This window comes from Pithys albifrons, chromosome 1 (assembly GCF_047495875.1).
Source record: "Pithys albifrons albifrons isolate INPA30051 chromosome 1, PitAlb_v1, whole genome shotgun sequence".
Taxonomy (NCBI): domain Eukaryota; kingdom Metazoa; phylum Chordata; class Aves; order Passeriformes; family Thamnophilidae; genus Pithys; species Pithys albifrons.
Genome location: NC_092458.1, coordinates 67068030 through 67093808, shown reverse-complemented (window position 1 = coordinate 67093808; position 25779 = coordinate 67068030). Strand labels below are relative to the sequence as shown.

Sequence of the window (25779 nt, the reverse complement as noted above, 5' to 3'; positions counted from 1 at the left end):
AAGTGGGAAGCTTGAGCAGTATGTTTTTCTGTAGGCTTGAAACAGCTTTTGGTGATTCTGAATAGAAAAGAACATGACCTATGAAACAGCTGGGCCATAAGTAGTATTTTGGTGCAGAACTTCGTTATTTACATGTTAACCTGGTAACAGACCACTCCTAAATAAATGTCTCTCTCAAAGGCAAAGCATCTCTGTAATATTGTTGTACTTGAAAATGAGGTAGTTGTAAAAACATTAAAAGTGTTGGGGACAATAACCTCTTTAAAAAACAAGTGTGCTACTTGTGGTAATCTGCAGCAAGAGTTTCTAAAATAAGAAAGGCAGTACACATCTATGCTATGCTGAAAGAAAAATTACATTATTTGTGATCAGGTGATAGCTTTAAGTGATACCAATACCTCATAAAAGAGGCTTTGGGGAAAAAAAAAACCCCAAACATGGAGAAAATCGACCCCAAAAACTAACAAGGTTCCATGCCTTCTTGGATGATCTGGTTTAGTTCATTGTGCTTGATACAGAATTTGCCAGGGATTTCATAACCTCAGCTCAGATTATTGTGGTGCTTATACAGTCTCACTGCTTGTTGGTCACAGAGGTCACGTCTGAAGAACTCCACGAGCATTTCAAACCCAGGTCATGTGTGGTAGGAGAGTAAAGGCATCAAGTTCTCCATCTGGTGTGGCTTTGCTTGTGAGCCTCCACACATCTGCAGTGCATGTGCTGGTGTACTTTGAGAAAAGGCTTAAACCACTGAATGTCAGTAGTTCTCAAACTTTTAATTGAACCTCTCTTTCTGGTTATATTTTATTCCTCTATTGTTCTTTTGCCAGCACCAAGCAGCTGTTAAGAGGGGAAGAGGAAGCCATGTATCACAGCTGTGCAGCTCTGCCCTCTGGGAAGTGGAATCATAGAATCGATTGGGTTGGAAAAGACCTCAGAGATCATCAAGTCCAACCCTTGGTCCAACTCCAGTCCATTTACCAGATCATGGCACTCAGTGCCACGGCCAATCTCAGTTTAAAAACCTCCAGGGATGGTGAATCCACCCCCTCTGTGGGCAGACTATTCCAATACCTGATTACTCCCCCTGGAAAGAATTTTTTTTCTGATATCCAACATAAATTTCCCCTGGCAGAGCTTGAGCCCGTGCCCCCTTGTCCTATTGCTGAGTGCCTGAGAGAAGAGACCAACCCCCACCTGGCTAGAACTTCCCTTCAGGTACTGAAGTCCCAAAGTATTGTGTGATTTCTGCTTTGTAACCTGGAGGTGGGAAGAGATGGATTTGAAGCTGTGCCAGGTTCCCTGCTGTCCCTCTTCTTTTTTCCCATCCCAGAGCAAAGTGGTCAGTAATAGCCAAAATGTCTGGTTGCTTCCATTTCCGGGTGTAAGTGACTCATTGCTTTGCTCATTGTCAGCTGCTGCTGGGGCAGGCATGGCATTGCCTTGGGACATGGCATACCTTCTTTGCTGTGGTACACTCTGTGTGTCCACTCCTGCCTGCATAGGATTAAAGAGAATAGTGTTGTTCTTCAAATGAAAAAACCCTGCATATTTCTTGGCAGCCCATGCCTTTCAGCAACCACTTACTGCTATTTCAAACTATTTAATGTTTTTTTTTCCCCCAAGTCAAGTTACTTTGCATTTTACATGATGTAAATCTGTATTTAATTATTGGAAATCTAAATTATTTACAGTTCTGGAAATGTTCAATACAGCAAGGCAAAGGGAGCAGAACTTGAAAATGTAGTTGAAATGGGTATTTTCTTGGTTCTTGGAAGACTGAGGACGGGATGCAGGCAAGAAACCGGTACAGAGTAGGGCACTATACCTGCAATCACATTATTGTGGAGGGTTAGGAGAGATCTTAGATGTGTGTATTGTATGTATTAAGTGTAATGGTTTGACCCATGGCTTCCTCAGTAACCATTGTATCTAAGGAAGTTACAAGTAGCTGGATGGGAGGAGTAGTTTTGGTTTCTTCTCTCTTGGCCGAGGAGCTGGTGGGAGGTGGTTGGAGTCTGGTCCCTCCGGTTGTTGGTGTTTCTCCTGTCCTGGGTGAGATTGTTTCATTCTTGTTCCCCTTCCTTGAGGTTTTTAATTCTGTTTGTTTTGATTCATTCGGTTTCTTTAGCTTGGGTTGGTGTCTTCCCTATTTTCTGGCTAATCAGTCCCCTTTTTTCCCTTCCCCTTTCCCCTGGGGGTGGGATCCCATGTACTGTGTGGTTTGTGAATGTTAGAAAATATAATTTATTCTTTTTATTCAGTTCAGTTTCTTTAGAGTGTGTTTCTTTTCAGTGGTTTCTTCTTTCCTTTGCTGGGAAAGTTCTGGGAGGGGGAAGGGGGGCCAGTCCAGGGTTGGCAACAGCTAGGCCAAACCTGCGACATTAAGTAATTCAGGTTTTCTTAGACTGCATGGTCAGATCACGATCTTTGTTATTGTTTCAAAATCTCTTAATGGAAATTACTTTTTAAGGTGCTGCATTTGTGGCAACTGACTGTCCCCTTTCCCTCCTCCCAGTAGAACATACTGAACGTACCTGTGAATGTCATAGTGAAATAATCTGAAGAATAGGATTTCTTGAATTTAAGAATATTTAGTGGGAACAGGCAAATGGATTCTCTTCAGTTAATATGAACTGCTTGGTGTTGAATCTGATGGTAGATAACCTGGATAGGTTATGTGGTTAGGATAAGGAAGTTGATACTTTTCATGACCCATATTAAAAGTGTTTTAAAATTCCCTTTCATGAAAAGAGATCTTAATTAAAATGATAAAAAACTAACAGTAACAGCAGACATGATGGTTTTAAGCCACTTCAACCTTCTTTTCAAAAGAAAAAGTGGACTTTATTTCACATACTTCTGGATTTCTGTGATTTTGTTTGATCTTCCTGAACTACTAAGCTCCTCTGTATTGAGCGAGATTTGAGGTCACAGATCCATGCAAGACTGCTTTGGTTTAACTGGCTTGTAAGTAAAAATGTTGATAACAAAAGAGACCCAAAGGAAACAAACAAAACCGCTTGTCTCATCTGGCGCTTTAAAAATAGGAGGGGAGGAAAAAAAATAACTCGAGAAATTGGCATAAACTTGAACCGTGTAGTTAATACTAAAATATGCCAAGCTCTTTCAAGTGCAGCTTTCCAGCTGGAGTGTAAAATGGAATAATTAAACACATAAGTGTCACCTGTTAAAATGCTTTAATTTCTTCTCTTTCTCTTCTCATCCTCCTTATTTCTTTATCTCAGAATGTTCTTAACTGAACCCCTTAGGTCAACTCTAAGGTGTCACTAACCATTTAATTCTATTGGGTTCTAGTTTTATAAATGGTGGCTCTTTAAACTATGATATCTATGTCTGTCTAAAAACAGTTTATATGCTTTCTGAGACTTTAAAACTGGGGGGGAAACCCCACAATTTTCACAAATATCTTCAAGTCTGTGTCCTACTGATAAAACACACTGTTTATATGTATATGGAGATATTTGTGTCTATACGAGGCTTTATGAATAGTGAGAACTAAACTGCAGTATTAGCTACATGCATATGTAAGTATGTAGATATGAGAGAGAGCTCTTTATAAGAACAGAATATTTTAATTGAAAGGGACTTAAAATGCTTGACTGCCAACTTCCTGACTGCTTCAGGGCTGACCAAAAGTTAAAGCATGTTATTAAGGGCTTTGTCCAACTGCCTCTCCAACACTGATAGGCTTGGGGCATCAACCACCTCACCAGGAAGCTTGTTCCAGTCTTTGATCACCATCTTGCTGAGACTCCACCTGCAGTGCTGCATCTGGCTCTGGGGCCCCCAGCATAAGAAGGATGTGGACCTCTTGGAGCACATCAAGAGGAAGGCCATGAAAATAATCAGAGGGCTGGAACACCTTTCCAGTGAAGACAGTTTGAAAGAGCCTGGAGAAAAGAAGGCTTTTTGTGATGGGAAGGGGGTAATGGATTTATATTGAAAGAGATTAGAGAGGAAAAAATTCTTTACTCAGAGTGTGTGAGGCACTGGAACAAGTGGCCCAAAGTTGTTGTGTACCTCTCACCCCTGGAAGTGTTCAAGGCCAGGTTGGATGGAGCTCTGAGCTGCCTGATGGAGTGGAAGGTGTCCCTGCCCATGGCAAGGGGGTTGGAACTAGATGATCACTGAAGTCCCTTCCTACTGAAGACATTCTGTAATTCTATGAAAAAAAGCACTGAATGCCATTGTTTTTAATTCACCCCTTTTAGTCATTTGACTATCTTCAACAAATATCAGTGCAATGTTTTCTTTAGACCCCCTCTTGCTATTTTGTGTACTTGTGTACTTTGGAAAGCTGTTTAAGGGATCATAAAGCATTTCAGAAAGGAAGCAAGCTTCATATCTCAGATGGGGTTTTTGAACAAAGGGTGTGGCCTCTGAAGAGGACATAATTACAGGGAAGGTGAAATTTTAACATGTGCCCAGCTCTGTACCACAAAGCATCGTTCTGTCTGCTAGGGTGAAGGATGTGCCTTCTATTCTCAAACATTAAATCTGAATGATCTTACACTTTCTCATTTCTCTTCCAACACCAAGCTATAGGCGAATTAGCCATGAAGTGATGTGAGTGGTTGCTTTCAGCTAGATCCAGATGCAAGAATATGCTTTGTCCCTGAATGGAGTGTCCTAGAGAGAGCAGCTGCTTTCTTGATCCAGCCTGTGACTATCTGCATAATTCTGATTCCATGGAATTGAAGCTGGCTGTCAGCTATGGCAGTGCTGGGTTGTTTAGTGTGACCTTTTTGCTGACTCCTTCCCTACTGCAGTTCTTTATAGATGTGATACTTCCCCCTCTTTCTAAAAATTACATAAATTCTATTTAATTTTCCTTTTTTTTCCTCAGAAACTCTGAATCTTAATAGATTTAATTTATCAGTCCTAATAGTTATGTGTCTCAGTGGTTTATATGTGCATGTGTGATATTTTTGACTAACACTTTTCAGCAGGGTTCTCTCCTGCACTGATTCATGCTTTATTCTGCCATTCTCTCTAATGTTATGAAACAGTAGGGTACAAAATGTGTGACCCTCTTCTATTTATGGAGAAGTATTTGCTAAAGAAAATCTTAAGTTTTGTTCAGGATAAGGTCAAGTCTGCTTTTTGCTTTGAATGTTGACTGTGAACTATCTGACAGTATTTTTCTGTTACTCATGTCACCATACTCACTTTTAGGAAAAACATTTAACTTGAAAGCCTTTACCTCTGTCTTTTCCATCATGTAGCCATGGACTAATCCCTTTAATGAGTCCACACAGGTTATCTGTCTGACGTACTTATGCAAAGCATGTTTAGGTGTTCATGCTTTTTAGCAGTCTGCTAACCACAGTAAATGAGGTTGAATGCTCCAGCAAGTAGAATTTAAGGGACCTTTTTATTTTAAGAAACATGTTCTTAAATCCTTAACTGCAAAACTATGCTGTGCTGTATAATGCTGGGTGGGTAACATGAAATTATGGAGCCTCTGCCTGCTGTGGATGACCCATTTTTAGTGTTGTTACATCGAGTGGGGATCCACTTGAGTAAAGCCATCAGGATTCCTTTATGTAAAGCACTAGGGGGATATCTCTGGGTACTGGGACTGGAGCTGAGAGGGAGCACTTGCCATTCTGTAAAGATTTATGCCTCAAACTTTTGGAGAAGAGTACAGGGCAATAGTGGCAGAAGGAGCAGGCAGATAGTACAGAAGACTTGTACTGTGAGATTAGGATTGTTACCTGTGAAGATTTAGGGATGGTAAATGGTGCCAACAAACCTTTTCAGGTGTTTGAGAACATTTTAATATTGACATCGCATTGAAATTTGTTCCTTCTCAGAGATACTGGACATTTTTCTTGGCTCGTGATGAGTGAACCCTTTCATTTGGGATCAAAGTTGAGAGAGAGATTCTTCCTGTCTGTTGTGGTTGGTACTAGTAATTTGTGGTATAATCTTTGTTTGGCTTAACTTGCAGTAAAGAGTCAGCACTGACCATTAAGAAGAGGGTGTAGTCCTGGGCAAGCCTCTTGCTGTTGAGGTGCCAAAGAGGTGATAGATGTGGAGGCTGGTCAAGAATGTCTGATAAACCAGCGTCCTTAGTATCTGGCTCATAGGCTTGGTAGACGGTCTGTTATAGATTGCAAAATCTCTGAAGATCAAATGTTTAACTTCAGATAACTTCCACAAGATGTTTAGGATTTTGCGAGCCTGAAGTTCAGATGAATCTCCTCTGCCCAATACTGAAGGGCTGCCAGACTCAGTCAAACAGTGAATATTTGTAGTGTAATCCAGTGAGTGGAAAGAGATAGCAGGTACTCCACATAGGTCAAATATTTTTAGTTATCTGCTTGTGCTTTAAAGAAAAACTTCAAGAGCTTGAACTTGTTTGGAAGGAATTGATGGTAAAGGACACACTGGTGCTGTGACCAAGTCTAACCATCAAAGTGCTTCTCAGAAAGATGCTGAGTAGAAAATTATCCCTTGAGGGCTTGTCAGAGAGCAGATTGCTCTCCACACTCCAAGTACAGTGTGTGTTCCAACTGCATTTCTGGATGTTTGCAGAGACTCAGAGTTCAGGCTGGACGAGAGCAAGTGAATCTTAAAGATCACCTGGAGAACATGAGCTGCTGTGTCTTTATGCTGCCCATGTTCTGTGCCCAAATTTAAGACTGGGATTTGGTTCAAGCCTAGTTTAAAGATAAACTTTTGAATTGTCTGGATCTATCTCATGATAACTTTTTATGATGGGTCACTGACAGGCCTGTTAGTCCTAAGTAATTGATTTTATGGCTCTTTTACAGAAAAGTCTCCCATCCCACTGTTGGAGTATTTATGATCAAGTGGGTCCTAACTGCTAATTGATCTGTGTTTCTGTACTTCGAAGACTGCAGAACCTGTCTGGGTTTCCCTGATGTCTGTTGCAGAGTTACAGTAGTTTCCAAGATTGTTTCATGCTTTTAAGATGGAATTACAAGGAGGAAGTTAACAAGAAAAACCAGTACTGAGGATTTAAACCACTTCCTTTTTTTGCGTGTGTACATTGGTAAAGCAGTTACTTGATTTCAAACTGCAGTAGTAAGCTTTGGATCTCGATATATGAAAGTGTGTTTTAAAACCCTCCCCCCAGCCCAGAAAGCAGACTTGAAAATAAAATCCTTTTTTCACCATTTTGATGATGACCTGCCATTTGGATACTTTTAATCCTCAATCTGTGTAAAAGTTATGTCTTACATTAAATCCTTTATGTTCCACCTCCCCCCCTCCCCCGTGGATTTTTGAAGTAATCCTCTGTGTACCATACAGCTTGTTCTTCAAATTGCTTGCCTACAATCTCTGCGTTTCTAGGAGTTCTTTCTAGAAAGCTTTAAAATGTTCATTGATTTTCAACAAAATTCAGCTGGCTATAAATTTCTGACCAGAAGTCAGTGTTACACATTCTGCATCTCTATATTCTTATCCCATTTAAAGTGTTTAGTACTTTATGTAATTTGGTCAGTGAATGAGTCAAATGGGGCACTTGGCACTTGGTTATGAGTAAGAATCTTTTTATGATGGCTTTCATTGGTTTTTTTTCCTCTTGAGTATTTTATGGCAAAGAAGAAATCTGTTCAAGAGGGAGAGTGTATATTTTTACAATTGTGGCAGTGGATCGATATTGCTGGACTGTTAGTGGTGTACCAAAATACATTTTCCTTTCTCTATCTCATGTTGCAAACATCTGACATATCTTTTCATCATAACTATGTATCTTAAATGTAGATAGCATAGTGAGAGAGTCCAACACTTCTTCTCTGAGTTACCCCCGAGTATTTTTCAATATTCTACTGGAAAAGAATAAAATCAAAAAATCTGATTAAAAAACCAAAACATTGACCATGCCTTGATGTGTTTGTTTAACCATGTAAGGATTTATGCAAACCTCTGGCATATATGTCAGGATAGTTGGTTTGACTTCATTTCACTGTGAAAGCTCAGTCTCATTCTCACTGTTTGTATGGTAATTCTCAGCTTCCTTCTCATCCCTGTATAGGTAAGACATATTGTTGACTTGAGTGAGGAGTTCTTTTGTCAGGATGAATTCAGTGATGCTGTTTGTGCAGCACTGCAGATGGTGTGTTGGTGTAACTGATGGAAGTGGTAAACTACACTGTGCAGATGGGTTTGTGTAGCTGATGTGGGCAGCTGAGAACCTTTTAAGGTGCATTTGCTACTGAGGCTAATGCAATGTGTAAATACATTCTTAGTCATACTGATAGCCCTAGAGGGTTTGTATGGATGTATGGCCAGCGTTCGCGAACCCAGATTTGGGCAGGGCTCTCCCCACGTGGGTGTGCCCTTCCAGCCTGCGCAGTGGATTTTTTAGGTGAGGCACAGCGTGCACAGAACTGGCCCCACCATTCAAGTCCTGAGGTCCATCTGCCACGGCTGAGCGAGCTTGGACAGTGACAGGGAAGTCCTCAGAACTGTCACAGCACCCAGTACTAACCGGGGCTGACCCTGCTGAGCATCCGAGATGTGACAGGATGGGATGGCAGGGAGGCATTGAACTGCCAGGGGATGGTCCTACTGAGACTCCAACTCAGGTCCTTGGGCTTCAGAGTCCACAGTGCTCTCCGTTACACCATGGGACTGCCCTTAGAGGGTTTAAGTTCTATATGAAGTCCCAATCACCTTGTTCTGTAAGTGCTATATGATGTCTATTCTGAAGTGTTTTAATTTCAGTGCTCATAGCTCTAAAACAGACTTACTGTTTCCTGAACCACAGGTATACTTAAGTAGATCACTGTTGTTGAAGTCACTTAGAGAATCATAGAATGGCTTGTGTTGGAAGGGAACTGAAAGACCATCCAGTTCCAACTGGATGCCATGGGCAGGAATGCCTTCCACTAGACCAGGCTGCTCAAAGCCCTGTTCATTCTCTCTTTGAACACTTCCGTAATGTCTCTAGGCAGCCTGATCCAGTGTCTCACTGCACCCACAGTGAAGAATTTCTTTTTCATATTTAATCTAAATGTACTCTCAGTTTAAAGCCATTTCCCCTTGTCCTATTGCTACATGCCCTTGTAAAACGTCATTCTCCAGCTTTCCTGTCAACCTCCTCTAGTTATTGGAAGGTACTGTAAGGTCTCCCCAAAGCCTTCTCTTATCCAGGCTCCTATGCTCATAGGAGAGGTGCTCCAGCCCCTCTGATAATCATGGTGGCCCTCCTGGAATCCCTTCAGCAGGTCCATGTCCCTCTAATGTTAACTAAGGTTAATAGGATCCTGTCAGGGATGGTCCCGTGGTGTAAAGGACAGCACTGTGGACTCCGAATCCCAAGGACCTGAGTTCCAGTCTCAGTGGGACCGTCCCCTGGCAGTTCAATGCCTCCCTGCCATCCCATCCCGTCACATCTCGGATGCTCAGCAGGGTCAGCCCCGGTTAGTTCCGGGTGCTGTGACAGTCCCGAGGACTTCCCTGCCACTGTCCAAGCTCGCTCGGCTGTGGCAGATGGACCTCAGGACTCAAACGGTGGGGCCAGTTCTGCGCAGGCTGGAAGGGCATACCCATGTGGGGAGAGCCCTGCCCAAATCTGCGTTCGCAAAGTCTGGCCATACATACAGGATCCTGCCTGGTGTAAATTGAGTCAGGACTGTCAAGCTGTATTTGGAAGGCACTTTCCCCCCTTATCATGGTAATGAAAATGTGAATGAACTATATGTAGATGAGTCCTTTATAATGTGTAACTTCAGAACAGTTAATCTCTAAGCACATAAATATCTAAGTGAGAATGAAGACCTTACCCAACTGGTAGATTTTGGTAGCAAGTTAACTGGAGGGCAGTATTATATTTGGAATAGGTGGTTACTGCACCAGTGCTTATTGGAATCAAGGTTTTTGATTACCATGATGTTAAAGCTGTAATATTTTGCTTGTATAGCTGCTTTGGCTTTCTTATAAATCCTGTTTTAGAATTGTGTCATTGAAATAGAGAATTTTTTTCTCTTGTAAATTTTGTCTAAAATGTTTAAGCAAGATCATCAAGAAATGCATAGCAACAGTATTTAAAAGTGTGATTGTAGTATTAGTCTCCTATGAGCAAGTGATCTAGTTTAGAGATTGGTTTTGTGCAGTTCTTGCAGAAAGACCATTTATATCTTAACAGCAAAAACCCTTAATTTATAAAATCTTAGTGTATGAATAAATGTTAGTCTATAAGTCAGAATATTCTTTGATGCTAAAAACTGTAATAGTATTTTCATGGAAATATCTCAATACTTAATTTTGCAAGAGATTCTGATTGCTTTTTTAGTCTGTCTGTTTTAGTGGGTTTGTGTTTAGTAATATTTAACTTACTGTGAAGTATCTCTGAGGGACTCAAACCTGCTGTTTTATTATGCTTTACTGCAGGCCGTTGCCTCATTTTTCCATCCCCACAGTCTTCAAGTGGGTAAATGTTACCTTCTCTGCGGATATTTCCAGTTAAAAACAGGACATTAATTATGAAATAACACAAACTATTCTCTTACCTTGAAAAAAATTAGGCTGTAGCATGAAATGTTTAGCACAAAATGTTTAAAATTTTCTGGATTTTGCTCATACATGTTTTACTGTGGTTTTTTTGCTGATCACCGAACCAAAGCCCATTTTTTTAAATTATTTTATTACTGAAAGACTAAGTTCAAGTTTGTCTTTGTTGGCAGGGAAGGCCACCTGAGTGGACTGGCAAGTTAGAGAACAGCTGTCTCCTCAAACGTGTGAACAGTGAAGGTATTCTGTGTGCTCCTGTTTTAGATGGTAAGTTGTTCAAGAGAGCTCTTCCTGAACATTCCTTGTCACTTACTTTGCATTTGTGAATCCATTACAAATACTTTTGAAGACTGTGCTAACTCCCTTGAACTGAAGATCATGATGAATTTTGGAAACAGTTCAGAAGGTTTTGAGTTAGTGTCGGGAAGGAGGTTTATATTTTTGTGATGCCGAAGATGTGCTGTTTTAGGCCCTGAAACAAATGTCAAAGGCATTGCCAGCCCAGGAGACTAGTAGCATTTAAGTACTAATCTTATTGTGTAGTAGAAAACAGAAATAAATTTCCTTTATTCATGGTTGTTTGTGAGATACTGGATTTATAAATTTGCATCTGTTAATTACTTTTACCCTGTATAATCTGTGCTTTGTTGATGTATTGTCTAAGAGATTTAAACTAAATCTGCTGAGGTTAAATATTTGCCTCAAACTGCAACGGATAATAAAAGATTTATATTTATTGATATTAAACTAGCTTTGCAGGGAAATATCCCCCTCCCCCAGTCTCAGCTGCCACACTCCACACCAAAGACCTCTAGGTGAGGAGTCTCTGTTGTGCTGGGGGAAGAGCAGCACTTCCTTCACTGTGTGACAGGAGATGTGGGACACACTGGGAGCTGGTAATGAAGGGCTGCTGCCAAAGTGCAGACAATTTTGTTAGAATAACTAAAGCAGATAAGCATATGTATGTATTTATTTAGGGGGCTGCAGCTTGTCAGCTACTGCAGTGGGAAAGAGAAACCTTTTGAGCAGGGGAAGGAGATGGAGAGCAGGTTTCTTGTCCTTCCTTCTTAGAGGGTGAGGTTAAGAGTAGGATTAGCTACCTGTAGGAGAGACTGTTTTCTTCCTGCATCGCCCCTCATAGTGCTGCCTTTGGCACAAAACACTTCCAGCCTCGAGGTCTGTGAAAAACTGCAAAGTACAGAGCTGTGTTTAGGGTACTGTTAGCTTTGCCTGCAGAGCTGACTCTGTAACCCCCTGGCTGTGATCCTTTGCCACAATTTGTCCCCTGAGCTGAAAGTCACATGTGCTTATTTTAATTTTGAGCCCCAATGGTATACTTGATGATATTAAAGATGCTTACCAGCATATATGTTCTGAAAGAGGTTGCATTTCAACTTTGGAAAAAAGAGGAATTCTGGAAAATGCCTGTGTGCAACAGTGTCAAGTAGTAAACTTTCCTTTGAGGAATGAAGGGATCAGTAAGCAATGTGGTGCACCCAGAAATGTGAGAGTTATGGCAACAGCCTTGAAGAAGAAGGATGAAAGAAAACCCATTCTTTTCCCCTTAACTCCTCTCACATTCCCCATTTAATGGTAAGGTGGCTTGATTGTTGCATTGAAATCGTTTGAGGAAAGATCACTCGCAGTAAATTTCAAAAGCGGAGAAAGCAGAGGAAGTGTCTCAGGGAAAGTAAATAGTCTGCAAAAAATTGATAAACCAAATGGACATGTCAAAGACTGAAAATATACTTCATTACTAGATTATTAGCTTAGCATATTGCCTATTATATAATGAAGCAGTGAATGTTGCAGCACTGTTATATTTCAGTTGTGTTTCTTGCTGCACGTAAAGGTCATTGCTTTTATTCATGGGAAGCTGTAGAAGTTAGTTATTACAGGAAGAAGAACCTAGGTTTTGGAATATTTTCCCTAGGTTATACTTATCCATGAAACTTCAAAAATTGTTTTGAGATATTTGGTGTTCATACTCAGTGTAGTATTATCAATTTTTTTCCTGTTTCTTTATGCAGGTTAAGCACAACTTTTATGTAGAGTTTAATTGAAGTGTCTAGTGCTTAATAATCTACAGTTTAGTGTAGATGAAGGGTATTTAAAGACAATGTTAACCATACTTGAAAATCAGCCTTTGATTTAAAAAAAAAAACAACCTAATTTTAGTAAACAAATTCTAATTTTTGGTTGAACATCGATCATTCATGTATGACAAACATTCTAATTGGAAATACAATTTGGAAACTCTACAGGATCAGTAAAGTGAGAAACTTGTCCTTAAAATAATCATTGGTTTCTACAGAAATGTTGGGGGTTTTTTTTGTTTTTAAATTTCTGCTTCAAAGAATTTCACTTACAAGGAATAATTAAAAATTTAAATCGTGCAATTCACCTGTTCTGCATGCATAGTTAGGCATTTTAATTTTAAATTATGTTACTTATTTTGTCACTTGGATTGTATTTGTGCCTTGTCTTTTCTTGCCTTTCTGGATTTCCTAGTGTGTTTTGCTTACATAAATGCCCTCAAAAGTTGTCAAAGTTGCTAAGAATACCATATTAAATGTTTGTGAAAGCTTCCAAATGTGTGGCTGGTAAATTAGGGAATGATTTTCTCGATTTACAATGAACTAATAGGAAAAGTTTCTTAAGAATCTTGGTCAGAAGACTCAAATCTCCACCTTCCCTGAAGGAAAAAAGCTTTTTAGAGTAGGGGAGAGAGTGTGAAAAGTAAGTGTTGGGCAGGAGAGATAAATAGTCTCAGGAGAACAATTGGAAGGGTTTTGGACTACCTGGGCAGCCAAAAGCTGAAGATCACTAATCACATAGCAGTGGATGGGAGGAATAGCAGGACAATTTTCCACACTGTCTCCTGGGGAATAAAAAAGGCCAATGAGAGAGGAGAAAATATCCCAGAATTCCTGCATTGCAAATGGTAAAGCGAAAATAAGGTGGAACTGGTTTTGGGAGAAACTGACTTAAAACACTATGGTGGAGTGATCATAGATTCTGACCTTGAGGTACATTTTCTATGTGCTTGTTTTCTGTTTGGTTTTGATAATAGAAAAGGCTGAATATTTGGGCTTAACTCTTACCTGTCTTGGGTTGAGCTCTATTCAGTATGCACTTTTGGACTTGACTCCATGGAGTTGAGGGGCTTTATATTTTTAAATTGCAGCCTGACAAAATAGGTTTGATGTTACTAAATTTCTTCTTTTGTGTATTAAAACTGGCATCTGCACTGTGAGGGCATTGGCACACTCATCATGTTTTCAAGATAGTGTTATGAGCACATACAGAAATATTCTTTGTTGTCACTGTCTGAGACTGGGAAATTCAGTGCTACTTCATTACTGCAAATAAATGCAGTCATTGGCCTCTTCTCTGAACTTTTTCTATGATTGGCATCATAATAACTTCCTTTCTGAATATGCAGCTAGTGTGTAGGGATCTGTGTGAAGATGAGGCTTAAATCTTGGTTGCCTGTGCAATGATTAACTAAATCAGTTTCTAAATTTAACTGATGCAGTTAAATTACGTCTTGAACTGTGTGTAGTTTAGTCCTAGCTTGGTTTTTTTTCATGCATGAAGCTTGCTTGTAGTCTCTATAAATCACATTGACTATTTTAAGGTGTAGTTATGAGCAGTGTAAGTATTGATGGGTTTGTTACTAAAGTTATAGGGTGTATGGAAGATCCATGAAATCAGAGATGCCTTTAAATGGCAGCTGTTGAGAGCTGGAGTCAGTGTCTTTGTGCCTACTGTTGCCCTATCAGTCCACAAAAAACTGGTCTCAGACGCAGCCGTGCAAGTCTTACTCTCTCTGATGTGATTGTCAAATAGTCTCAGGAAGGGTGCCAACAACCACAGCGTTGCCTCCTGGAGCCCCATCACAGAGGTGGCAGTAGCACTCCTCTTTGTGCTCAGCAGGCAGCTGGTTACAGCTGTAGCTAAGAAATCTGTTCCTCTTGGATTGTGGGATCTCATCACTTCGGTGGGTTTTAAACTAATAATTGCATTTCACAGGAGAAGATTTTATCACCAGTCTAACAGCAACAGCAGTGCTGGGAGGGGGACAAGTTCACAGTAGGTTCACTTCAGAATTCTGCATCTTTCTTTGTTTCTGTTCTTTGTTTAAAGGAACACAAAAGCATCCTGGACCCTAACATTCCAGGATTTAATTTTTCCCCCATTGTTTTCACTTCAACATGTTTTTAGGTTCAAAATCTACTTACTAATGTTAAGAATGAACACCTAGGAATTGTTCAAAGCAATTTAATGATAGCTAATATGGAAAGTGTTTTCATCCATGATGCTAAATATTTAGAAGCAAACTCAAGGCAAAGTTCAGTACTAACCATTGTGGAACTGGGCTGGGGAACATAATCAGTTGGGGGGTTTTTATTTTTGAAATAGGTGCTATAGTTAGTTTCAAGCTGCTCTGTTTAAGTTCAAAAGATCATCAGGAGGATGTAGATAGGTCCTTTCTTCTTTAAATTCAGGAATAAAATTAAAGTGTAGTTTATCAATACTCACTGCAGTCGTATCCCTTTACTTGTAAATAAAACATTCGCTTTTAAAGCTTCCTTATTTTGTTAATGTGCAGTTTGTATATTTCACAGAATGGGTAAGGTTGCAAAGGAAGCCACAGTGGATCGTCTGGTCCAACCTCTGCATGTTCAGGTGGAACTTCTTTGTATGAGTTTCTGCACGTTGCCTCTTGTCCTATTGCTTGGCATGACCAAGAACAGCCTTTATGATTAAACAGACTGTCCTTAAACTATCTGGTTGCAGCTACAATGCAGCCCCAGTAATGCATTAAAACAGTGTAACAAGATGTGTTAATGGCTTCTTAAACATAAAGCACCAAGTCTTTATAGATAACTGCCTGATCTCTAGCCTGTCAGCATTTAGTTAGCTCGGTACATTTTCCCCACTGTCTGGGGAGAAGGTGCATTTAGTTCTGAGGGCTTTGTAGAAAGAGTTGACCTGTTATGGGGCCTGCTGGAGGAGTTCTCATGTTCAAATAATATCACAGCCCTTGAATAAGAGATTTTACCCTGATAGTGGGAGTTTGGAATGTCTCTGGGGAGTGGATAGGGAGAGGGATGAAGCAGCCATCCTGTCCCATTCTTTTAGTTACTGGACTCCTCCTTCTGAGAGTAAGAAACAGTTGTTAGAATATATCTATGGGTAGCAAACAGTTCTAATAATAATAAAAAAGATTTTTTGTGCTGAATAGGCAAACATTTCATTGTGAAACTGCAGCAGAGAACGGGTAGTTGGAAGCATTAGTTTATGCCTCTCCTCCTAGTTACCAATGCTTCCAACTCTTGTTGGACCAGCTGGCAACTTGTAAAATAAGACATTGCCAGAAGTGAGGTGTGGAGTGCAGAGTCTGAGTCAGTAGAGGAGTCAGTGCAACGGGTGGAGGACACGAGTCTTCCCTGCTGTGTGGGTGGTGTGAGTAGAGAGTATGCACAAAGCAGTGGTGCTTAGAAGCAAAGGGGAAGATAAAGCAGCTTTCCTTTAAAGGAAGAAAATGGCCTGTGGCTCTAAAATGTGGGCAGGGCATCTTATCATCAGTATAAAACTGAGAAACTTTTTTTCATGTATTTGGCTAATTTTGATAGATGAATGTTTCTCTCTACAGTTAATAAATATGGATTTCATCAGTTCAAAGTGTAATCTACTTGCATACTATTTTATGATGTGATTAAAGTAATGGTGAACAAGTAAAGAAATGTTCTGTTCCCTGTGAATTGTAAGAATTAAGACTTTTTAGATCCAAAACATATAGAGAATGATTCCTTTTTTTTTTTTTTAATTGTTTGTCCTTGATTCTGTCTTACTCTCTTGGAAAAGAAGCAGGTGAACATCACAATTTACTAGGAGGTAAGGACAACTGCTTTTCATAAGGTGTCATGGTACCTTTCATCAGATTGATGACTTCTTCTTCCTGAGAAGAGAATACCAATTTTTGTCTTGATTTTCTATCCACTCTTTGGTTTCAGAGTACTCTATTTAAAAAAAAAAATTAATATTTCATGCTTGTAAAATGAATTTGACCTTAAATATTTATGAATATGTGCTGTTTTTTTTCTTTTTGTGAACAAACCACAGAAATCAATGTATACCAGGTTAGTATTCACTGAAGGCATATCTTTCAGGAAGAGATGGAAATGATGCAGCCATAAACCATTTACATGTCTTACAAGGTAGGCAGAATTTGTAATGCATATATGGGATGTTGTGTTATACAGTCCCTGGGACATGGCAGATGCTTCTGTGAGCCTGAGGAATAAATATGTAAGAAATATCTATTTTCTTCTATTCAGTGTTGAATTTTTTGTTGACCTTCTGGGGCTCCTATGTGATTTTGGAAAATGTGGCAACAGAAGGTGACAGAAAATTGTAAGAGCTCTGAGGTCTTTAGTGTTGTAGGTTTGTGTTCCTGCCAATAAGATGGACTAGGATAGAAGGTATGACTTTATGAGGAGTATTTGGACATACTGGGTTTAAATTGGAGAAGAAGGTACTGGGGTGTGACCTTATTGCTGTCTAAAACTTCCTTGTGAGGGAGGTGCTGATGTTGTTCGTATCTGGTGACCAGTGACAGGATGCAAGGAAATGATGTAAAGCTGCATCAGGGGAAATTCAGATTGGATATTAGGGGAAAGTTCTTCACTGAAAGTGGTGGTGAGGCACTGGAACAAGTTCCACAGGGAAGTGGTCATGGCCTGTCAAAGTTCAAGAAACATTTGGACAACACTTAAGTATCTGGTTTAACTTTTGGATCATCCTGTGTGGAGTTACAAGTTGGACTTGACTATCCTCATGGGTCCCTTCTGACTCGGGATATTCTATGACTAGACTAAAATTCTTTTAATATGACAATATTGATGATATTTCTTGGAGGAAGCAGTTTAAGTAAACTTTCAGGTCTTGTTATCTTGTCACTTCTGCGTAGCTTGCTATTCACCTGCACAACTAAACATTTTAACTGGTGTTTTTAATGGCCTCTGTCAGGTTTGGGTATGAAATGGGAGTTTAGCTGGAATTGCCTTTTTTTTTTCTTTATACTGAAGCAGATTGAGTGCTCTCACTATCACTTGCGTGCTCTCAGATATAAGGGCAGTAATTCCATCAAATGCTTTGACTTCTTTCCTCTGGATTAAGTTTCTGCTGATTTCCAATCTGATTCCAGCACTGGAAGCAGCTCAGCCAGGAGCAGCAGCTATAATAGCACAAATGTTGAAACAGGGAATGGGGGAAGGAATCCATTTAATTAAATCAAGGAGTGGTTGGCTTACAGCTGTCTTAAAAAGCACAACTTTCAGTGGAGCGGATCTTAAGGCTTTTGCTTCTGAGAAGGAAACATATCTTGTGGTTGAAGCGTTGCTAAATATTCACGTGATCTAGGTCCATTTTCTGATCCTTGTACAGGCATTATGTGCTGGTCACCATTGTCAGATGGCTTTGTGCTATAGTGGAGAATGCTATTTCTTGCCTTTCACAAGTTTGGAGAGTAAGTTTAATGTCAAGGTGTACAAATATTGTAGGAACACAAGTGTTAGGTAACCTCACTGTAATAGGCGTTCTAATGGTACCTGGCAGGTTTAGGCAGTCTGTTGCTCCTTCAGTGGGCGTTAGTTGGCTGTATTGCCAGGAACTTGGTGTGTGTTTCACTGCCAGCCACTGAGGAAAATGAAATCCTTCCTCAAGTGTTGGTTGGCTGAGTGCATTATAGGGAGGGAGAGGACCAGTGAAGATAAGACTTTTGTACACAGAATTGTTTTAGTCCCTGCTTTCCTGTGGAGCCATTGCTTGCAAATGTGGGAGGGAGCCATAAGTAAAAAATACAGTGTGACAGATTTTCAGCCTTAGATGATCAGGGTTTTTTTTAACCAGTATTTGCCTGTTTTCTTCCACCTTGTCCTTATAAAGTTAAAACCAAAATAAAACTCTTCTTTTTCAGCCTTTACATGACTAATTCAAACATGCTGCAACAACAGGAATTTTATGATGCATTATGTGATAGGCTTGGTTTGGATCCAGGATTATATTTATGATGCAGATTGCCCAGATGTGGAGTATATGAACTCTTCTCCTTATGGATGAGTCCAAAACCAAAAGGTTTTCTCTAGGACCATGGGTAATGGTTTCAGCGTCTGATGGGCCATGAGACTGGGAGTGTCCTAGTTTGGCACAAATAATCCTGCTGCCCTATGCAAAAAATGTATGCAAGATGGATGTAGGATCAGCAGCAGCAACTGCTCCGTTCTTCAGGTGATTGTGCTCCTATTGTGTACCATACAACTTGCTAATGCAATCTTAGTTACTGTTTTCCTAATTGCTTTTGAAGTCTTTGAACATCCCCAGAGGTTCACAAGCGGAAAACTCTGATGGATGGTGCGGCTGTCATGTGGACTCCATATATTTTGATCAATTGTGCTTTTATTATATGTGATACTATTTTCCTCCCAACTCAGGCACACTTGGCATTCGTCCACACTTGGCACTGACTAAAAGATGAGAGTTACAGACATAGCTGTGAATCAGTACGATGCTTCCAAATATTTATTGTTAGGTTCTGAAATTTCATAGACTCTTAAAAAGCCAAGTTTATGTTTTTGAGACATAAACATTCATGTCTTGAAGAAAACCAGAAAGAATTGGTTTACACAGGTTTCACACAGGATATTTAAGTGCATTGATTAAAAATGCTGGAATGAAGCAGACTTTAAAAAATATTTAGTACTATCATTAGTAACCTCTACATCCACAGTAATCTTAGCTAAGAGTTGATGATTTTAGCTAGGAGAAAAAGTTGCTTAAGCCTCCTTTTAGTGATTGTTTATACATGGTAAGAATGCTTTTTCCTTGAAGCTGGTTTCTGGAGCTCTTCTGCCCTGCCAGCTCCATGGAGATGTGTTGATACAATGCCAAATTTCATGGAACACAACTTTCCAGCCTGCAAGTCTTGAAAGGGGATTTTTACAGAAGACTGACTGCTGAATTCTGTCTGGGACTTACTATGGTTTTATAGTAGCTCGTTTGTCTCACAATGGGAGTTACTGTATGTGTAATGAGGAAATCTCTTTAATGTTGCAAATAAAGCTTTGTAAGCCAATGTTACTGTATCAAAGCATGTTACTTGTACTACTGCTGAACGTTGATTTTAGCTTTATTTAATAGCCCCCACCACAAAACCCCCCCAACCCAACCAAATAAAAAAAGCCCCAACAAAAAGCCCAACCAAAATACCACAACCCCAAACACTGCCAAAACTCCAAACCAAAACAACAGTAAAAAGAAAAGTCTGAGATCAGGATTATATGTTGAGTTATTAGGAAGTTAATAGTGGGCAAAACTTTGACATTTGAATTTGGGATGCTAATAAGAGAGAGGATCTGTCACAAAAGAGACAGAAACACAAAGAGAAGGTAGTGGTTTTTATTTGGGGAGATGTAGCTGCTTACAGTCTTGCGCTTATATATTAATAAGAGTTATATCAGGTGTGTTTAGATTTATTTTTTTATTGCAGTTCCATTTCTCATGGTATTCTGTTCCTGGTGAAAGGTATAAATAGATATCTGTCCATATAAGTCAGTTTTGAAAAAATGTAATTCAGTATTAATAAGGCCAGGGAAAGGAGTATGATCCATCTTGATTTCTGCTGGACCCTACTCGTTACTTGCTTGTGTTTCACTTGTTGGGGTATAGGGTCCTCCTGTGCCTGTGATCACTGAATGTTCTGCTGTGCCATCTGTAACAGTTACTATTTTACTTTATGAACTGAAAAATGACACATTGCTGATTTCTCACGCGTCAAATAGGAATGGTTTCTGTGATTTCCTTGAAGATAGCTGTGTGGAAGACAGTGAGGAAGATTACCTGGAAGAGGGAAATAACATCATTAGTGTTCAGGTGCACAGGAAGGTAACATGTAGGAAAGACAGGAAATGCATCCCCACCCTGGGAAAACTACAGCTCATCTCTCCTTAGGCACCAGAGTGAAATGACCAGAACACAAAAAGTTGCATTAATGGAGGGGCCTTAATAAGGCTGCTTGTACTTTGTGGTGACCTTTTGGGTGGTGGGTTGGTTTTTTGTGTTGTTTTTCTTTTATATTTTTAGTTATTACTGCTCTCCTGCACGTTGCTCTCTATCACTAAGAGTATCTTTCTTGATGTGGATGCCAGTCCTTGATTGCAAGGCACTTAGTGATAATTCTGTAGTCTGGTAGCTACCAAAAGATGGACTTCATGGGAACAGATGGCACACTTGGCTCAGGATGAAAATAGTTGGGAATGTTTGATGTTGATTCACTTAGACTCAGCTGTTGGTTCCAAACACAAAATATTTATTTCAGTTTTTCCATAAAAGCACCCAAAATAAATCTGTTTTTTCCCCCCCACATAAACAAGTTGTCATTTCCAGGTTTCTCATATATAAAGAAAGTGAAGTGTTGGTAGTAGTGTCATAACCAGGAAAATTTGGCAAGTCCTGTTTTCTGCTGCAAATTCATGGTGTGCGAGTAAAGCTTCACCTTGAGGAAATATGGGGATGTTGCTTAATTTTGTAATAATTCAAGTCTTAATGGGTTGTCCATGTGTTGCCTAACACATGCCAGGAAATTTCTGCTGTGTGATTGTTCAGGTGGACTTTGAAGCTGCTTGACTGAAAGGTTTCTTAAGGATTTTGATAGTGTGGTAGCCTACTAAAGCATCATTGCAGTTGTTTCTGGGAAAGTCTTTCCTGCCTGGTGGGAACTGGGAGTGGAGGAGGCATGTTAGGGGTTGAGGTGGGGAAGAATTGATGTTGAATTGTCAGTGATATGAAGTCCTTTTTTCTTTGCTGCTTGTCCTGTGTTATTGCTCTCTTCTCTTAGTGTGTCATGTATGTAATAATGTGTATAAACTGTGATTGTATGTGTATATATAAAACATATGTATATGAACTGTACTTGTGTGTATATGCAAATATGATAATCGAGAGGATTTCTTGTATGGGAAAGAACCATAAGAGAACTTGATACTTCTTTAAGACATTTTAGATTTTTGGATTAACTGAACTATGTGAAGTCTTAACACTTCTCTGTGATGTTTTAGATCAACTGCTATGGGGTAAAAGTTCTAAAAACAGATTCATTTTTTTAATCTGAAAAATGCTTTTCTAAAAGGAAATGGTAAATATTAGATATGGGAAATAAGGATCACTGTGTTGCTGTAAAATGGATATTATTGAACATGAACAGGATCCTTTATCCCTTTTGTACTTTTCCCTTCCAATTTAGGGTTAATTGAAGTTCTGAGAAACAAATTACCGACTTTCCTTCTGGTTTAGCTTGAGGTCATTTGAGGATCTGAATGGCATGTTCTCCCTGCAGGAGGGCTCCTGAGGCCTTACCAGGTGGCCTTTGTCACATGGACTGTGACCCAGACAGTTATTTCGAGCACTTTAAATCCAGTAAGGCTCTGTTAAATGGGATCAATGTAAGTCAGCATGCCCAGCTGCAACTTAAGTTTTCTTTATATAATCAAGGCATTTGCTTCTGGTAGCACTCCTGTTTGTGAAGGAAGAAGGTTGGGACAAATACACTTTAATGGTCTGCAGGAGGTGTTTGTGCATTACTGTAGTCTAAAACATTAAGAAAAAGCTTGTTTATAGTTTCAGACTTTCAATATCCTGTTGCGAGTTGTTCCAGCATTGTCTAAAGTAGTGTAAAAAATTACATGGCAATGATTCTTGTGTTACAAATTTTTTTCCATTTCTATAGCATAGATTAAATGTGACTTTCCATAAAATGCAGCTTTCCATAACCAAACTAAACTGTTAGAGGGGTGTGCATCATATAGCCAAATCAGGTTTAAAGTAAGCACTGCCATCATTCAAGGGACTGTGTTGAAAGAATCACACTTAAAATAGTTTCAGTTGTTTATCATAAATTTGGAAATGAAAAGCCACTCTTTGCCTTTTTATTTTTAATTGTCAGATGGATGAAGAAGGAATTTGTGTTTGTAATGCTGCTTTTTAGACTGTGGTCCAAAAAGATCCTGGAATGGGTGGGTGGGTTAGGGTATTTCCTGGGAATACTTCTGAGTTTTGTAATAGTGGCCTGTAGACAATTTCTCAGCTGTTTGGGCTGCTGAGTTTTGCTATGGAGAGTGCGAACCGTGTGGCTCTGTCTGCATAACAAACTCTGCTCACAACTGATTAAGATCCAAGCCTCTTTCCAGATGACATCTGGAAACATTTTGACCTGCTAGTGGAGGGCTGTTCCTGACCTAATTAGCTCGGTGGTGTAACTCGCTCTCCACTGCTTGGTGATTTTGTTCCTTTTGACTTCATCTGGTTTATACTCCTCACTGAATGTTACCGTTTAGGGTACTAAAGGTTAAAACAGAATTATATTTTGTAATCTGCTGCTTTTCCAGTCAGTATTTCAGTACTTCGAAAATTTCATACATGTAATCGTTTGTTATTCAAAGTACAAAGAGCTGAATAATTCAGCAGCTGTATGGTTCACACATGTCAAGATGATACAAAAGGGGGGGATGATCAATCTAAGTCTCTTTTTCTGTGCTGTAGGACAAAGCCCTGCTTCTTCCTCTGCTTCTTCCTCCTAACTCCGTGACGAGTTTCTTCTAGTTCTAACTGAGTACTTCTTTTAAAGGGGTGGCATTTTTAAAGGGTAAATGTTACTTGAGAGGTAGACTGTGTGGTATAGGAAGGTATTTATATTTTCATTTCTTTCAGCTCTGTTTAAAAAAGAAAAGCTACCACTATTTCTTCGTATGCACAGGGAAAATACTGTTGAGTTGCTGTGCAAAACTGATTAAATAGAATTTAAACAGGCTCCAACAAATGCATAGTGTGAATCTTTTCAGTTAAGAGAATAATAAAACTAAAGAGAAACAAATGGTGACTCAATTCAGTTCTGTTTGCTTGAATAGAAGGGTTGATAATAAATTCTTGGAGGATAATACAGATTTCAGGAAAGTTCATATGAAAGGGAACTCTGTTTTCAGTGCAGCATAAGTAGTTCCTGATTGAAACAAGACCATTCTTCAGACAGCAAAATCTAAACATTCTCACATGACTTGAAAAGACATTTTTTCCTTTCTCATGTGAATGCATAACATTTACACCGTATTTGGTGTTAGCATAGTAATATTAGGTTGAAATAGTCAAATTGATAGTGGACAGAAGGTTTTCATTGGGTTTTTTCAAATGTATGGACACAGTGGAACAGATGTTCAGAACAGCATGGAATATTCCTTCTTCCCCATCCCACCAACCCTTTCACACCGAGCCATCTGGAAGGGACTATGAGCAGGATGAGCAGCCATCGCACTGAGAACAAGATTAACATGTCGGCATCTTTTGTTAATATTTTAAACTGGTCACTGTTGGTTCAGCAGAAAGAGACAATGTGAGGTCTCATCGTTGCGTGTGTGCTTTGATTATTGTCTTGTTTTGAGATAAGGAACTGCCAACCCCCCAAGCACAGAGAGAAAAGCCTCCCTCCTAACACCAGGGAAAGGGAGGAAAAGAGAGGGGAAAGAAAAAAACCACTTCAAACCGCGTTTATACGAAAACTACATATATTTTCACAGAAAGAAAGAGACAATTAGAAGAGAGTACAAATATACACTCACACAAGTCTGGAACAACAAGTTCCCCACCTCAACTTCTTAACGAACACACAAATTCTACTGTCCTAACTACACATTACTTAAGAAAAACCTTATTCCCCAGGGAGACAAACTCAAGCAGAAAGGAGAGACCCAGAAGAACATATTTTGCTTTCCTGAGATACCCTGTGAGCCAGTGGTGGGCCTGGTCCTCTCCATCCCCCCTGGGACAGTATCGTGCGTCCTCCCAAGAGGAAGGCTGAGAAGTGACTGCCTTAACCACTCCCACACTGGTTCCTACTTCCCTGGAGTTGATGTCATAATGTGGTATGGAATACAAAATTACTGGCTAGAAGAGGTCAGCTGTTAGCTCAGCCCAGCTCAAGTCAGCTGACAGCTTCGGCCTAATCCAAACTCCAGAGCCCAAATCTAGGCCCACCTAGGTGAACCCATAACAATTATTTATGTGGATATGGAAAGAAGGCAGAAGACAAAATAGAGTGGAATGTACTCATTTGTGAAAGAGCTTCTCTACATATTTTTCCAGAGTTCCAGTTTACATTCTTCATGTACTTTATTTTTTTACCCTGATTTTCCTTTTTTTTTGTTTTCCCCAGCAACAAGTATACCATGTGCGGATGCCTTTTAGGCTACTCAGTTGGATGTCTTTAGTACCCTTTAGCCTTACATCTTTGGAGACGAAACGTAGTTAGTGTTTTGTCTTAATGAACGGAATTTAGCTTAGAGAAAGGACAGTGTATGGTCTAGAAATGAGAGACTCTAGTCATGTGTGAAGGTGCCCTGGATCATCTGTATTCTGATACAGAATGAGTAGAAAAGGGTGGGTGGATCTGATGCTGGCAGTGTGATTGGATTCACTACTGCAAGCTATTGTGTTGTGCACTCTGTGAACTTCTATTGGATTTCAGGTAAGCAACTCTTTTTTAAAATAGGTATCTTGGTAACATTAAGTGTATCAAGGAAGACTAAAATGTGTTAGTGAGGTAGAAATTGTATTTAAAAGCTTAACACGTGGGTTCAGTGGGAACAGTGTTTTTCTTCCATTGTTTTGTGTTTCTTTCAATGAAGAGAATTTTAAAGGAATGGAAATCTGAAATTAGATTCAGGAAGGCTATTTGAAAATTAGATACTTAAAGCCTGAAGCTATTACTACTACTACTACTGTAGTGAGCTGTAAGCTGTTCTAAGTGAGAAAGTAATCAGAGTAAAGTGACACAACCCACTATCTTAGTTTTCAGAGTAAAGGTAAGCGTGAGAAAAAGAGTAGACTTTAAAACTAGCTGAGGGATATTCATAGTTGCTCTGAGGAAGGCTTATCCTCTGAAGAAATGGGGTGGTGAAATAAAGTAAATGTTAGTGTTTAAAATAAAGTACTTCAGTATGAAATGTATACTGTGTATTTGGTTCCCTGTATTTTTATAAAATTCAGAAAGCCTCTTTATAAAGATTCAAATGACAGGTAAAAAAATCTGGTGTAATTTACTGGCCAAGATTTTTTCATCATGGGCAATGGAAGAAATGCTGTGAGTGTAAACTGCAGAATCCATTCATTTGGACAGTGAGTAAACTTAATACAGGAAATACATCCTGTATTCCA

The 25779-nt window shown here is 39.6% G+C and overlaps 1 protein-coding gene across 4 annotated transcripts in view; it reads left to right on the top strand.

Annotated features, from left to right (window-relative positions):
- Positions 1-25779, top strand: part of WASF3 (WASP family member 3) — a 73439-nt gene that overhangs the window by 10776 nt on the left and 36884 nt on the right. For 2 of the 4 annotated variants that reach the window (XM_071553533.1, XM_071553544.1), the window contains exon 2: positions 10686-10779. The exons of 1 other annotated variant lie outside the window; for it this stretch is intronic. The gene's annotated coding sequence lies outside the window, so the exon portion shown is untranslated. Of the gene's footprint in view, positions 1-1990; positions 2056-10685; positions 10780-25779 lie in introns of those variants that run through there. One more of the 4 variants, XM_071553560.1, reaches the window with a different exon arrangement.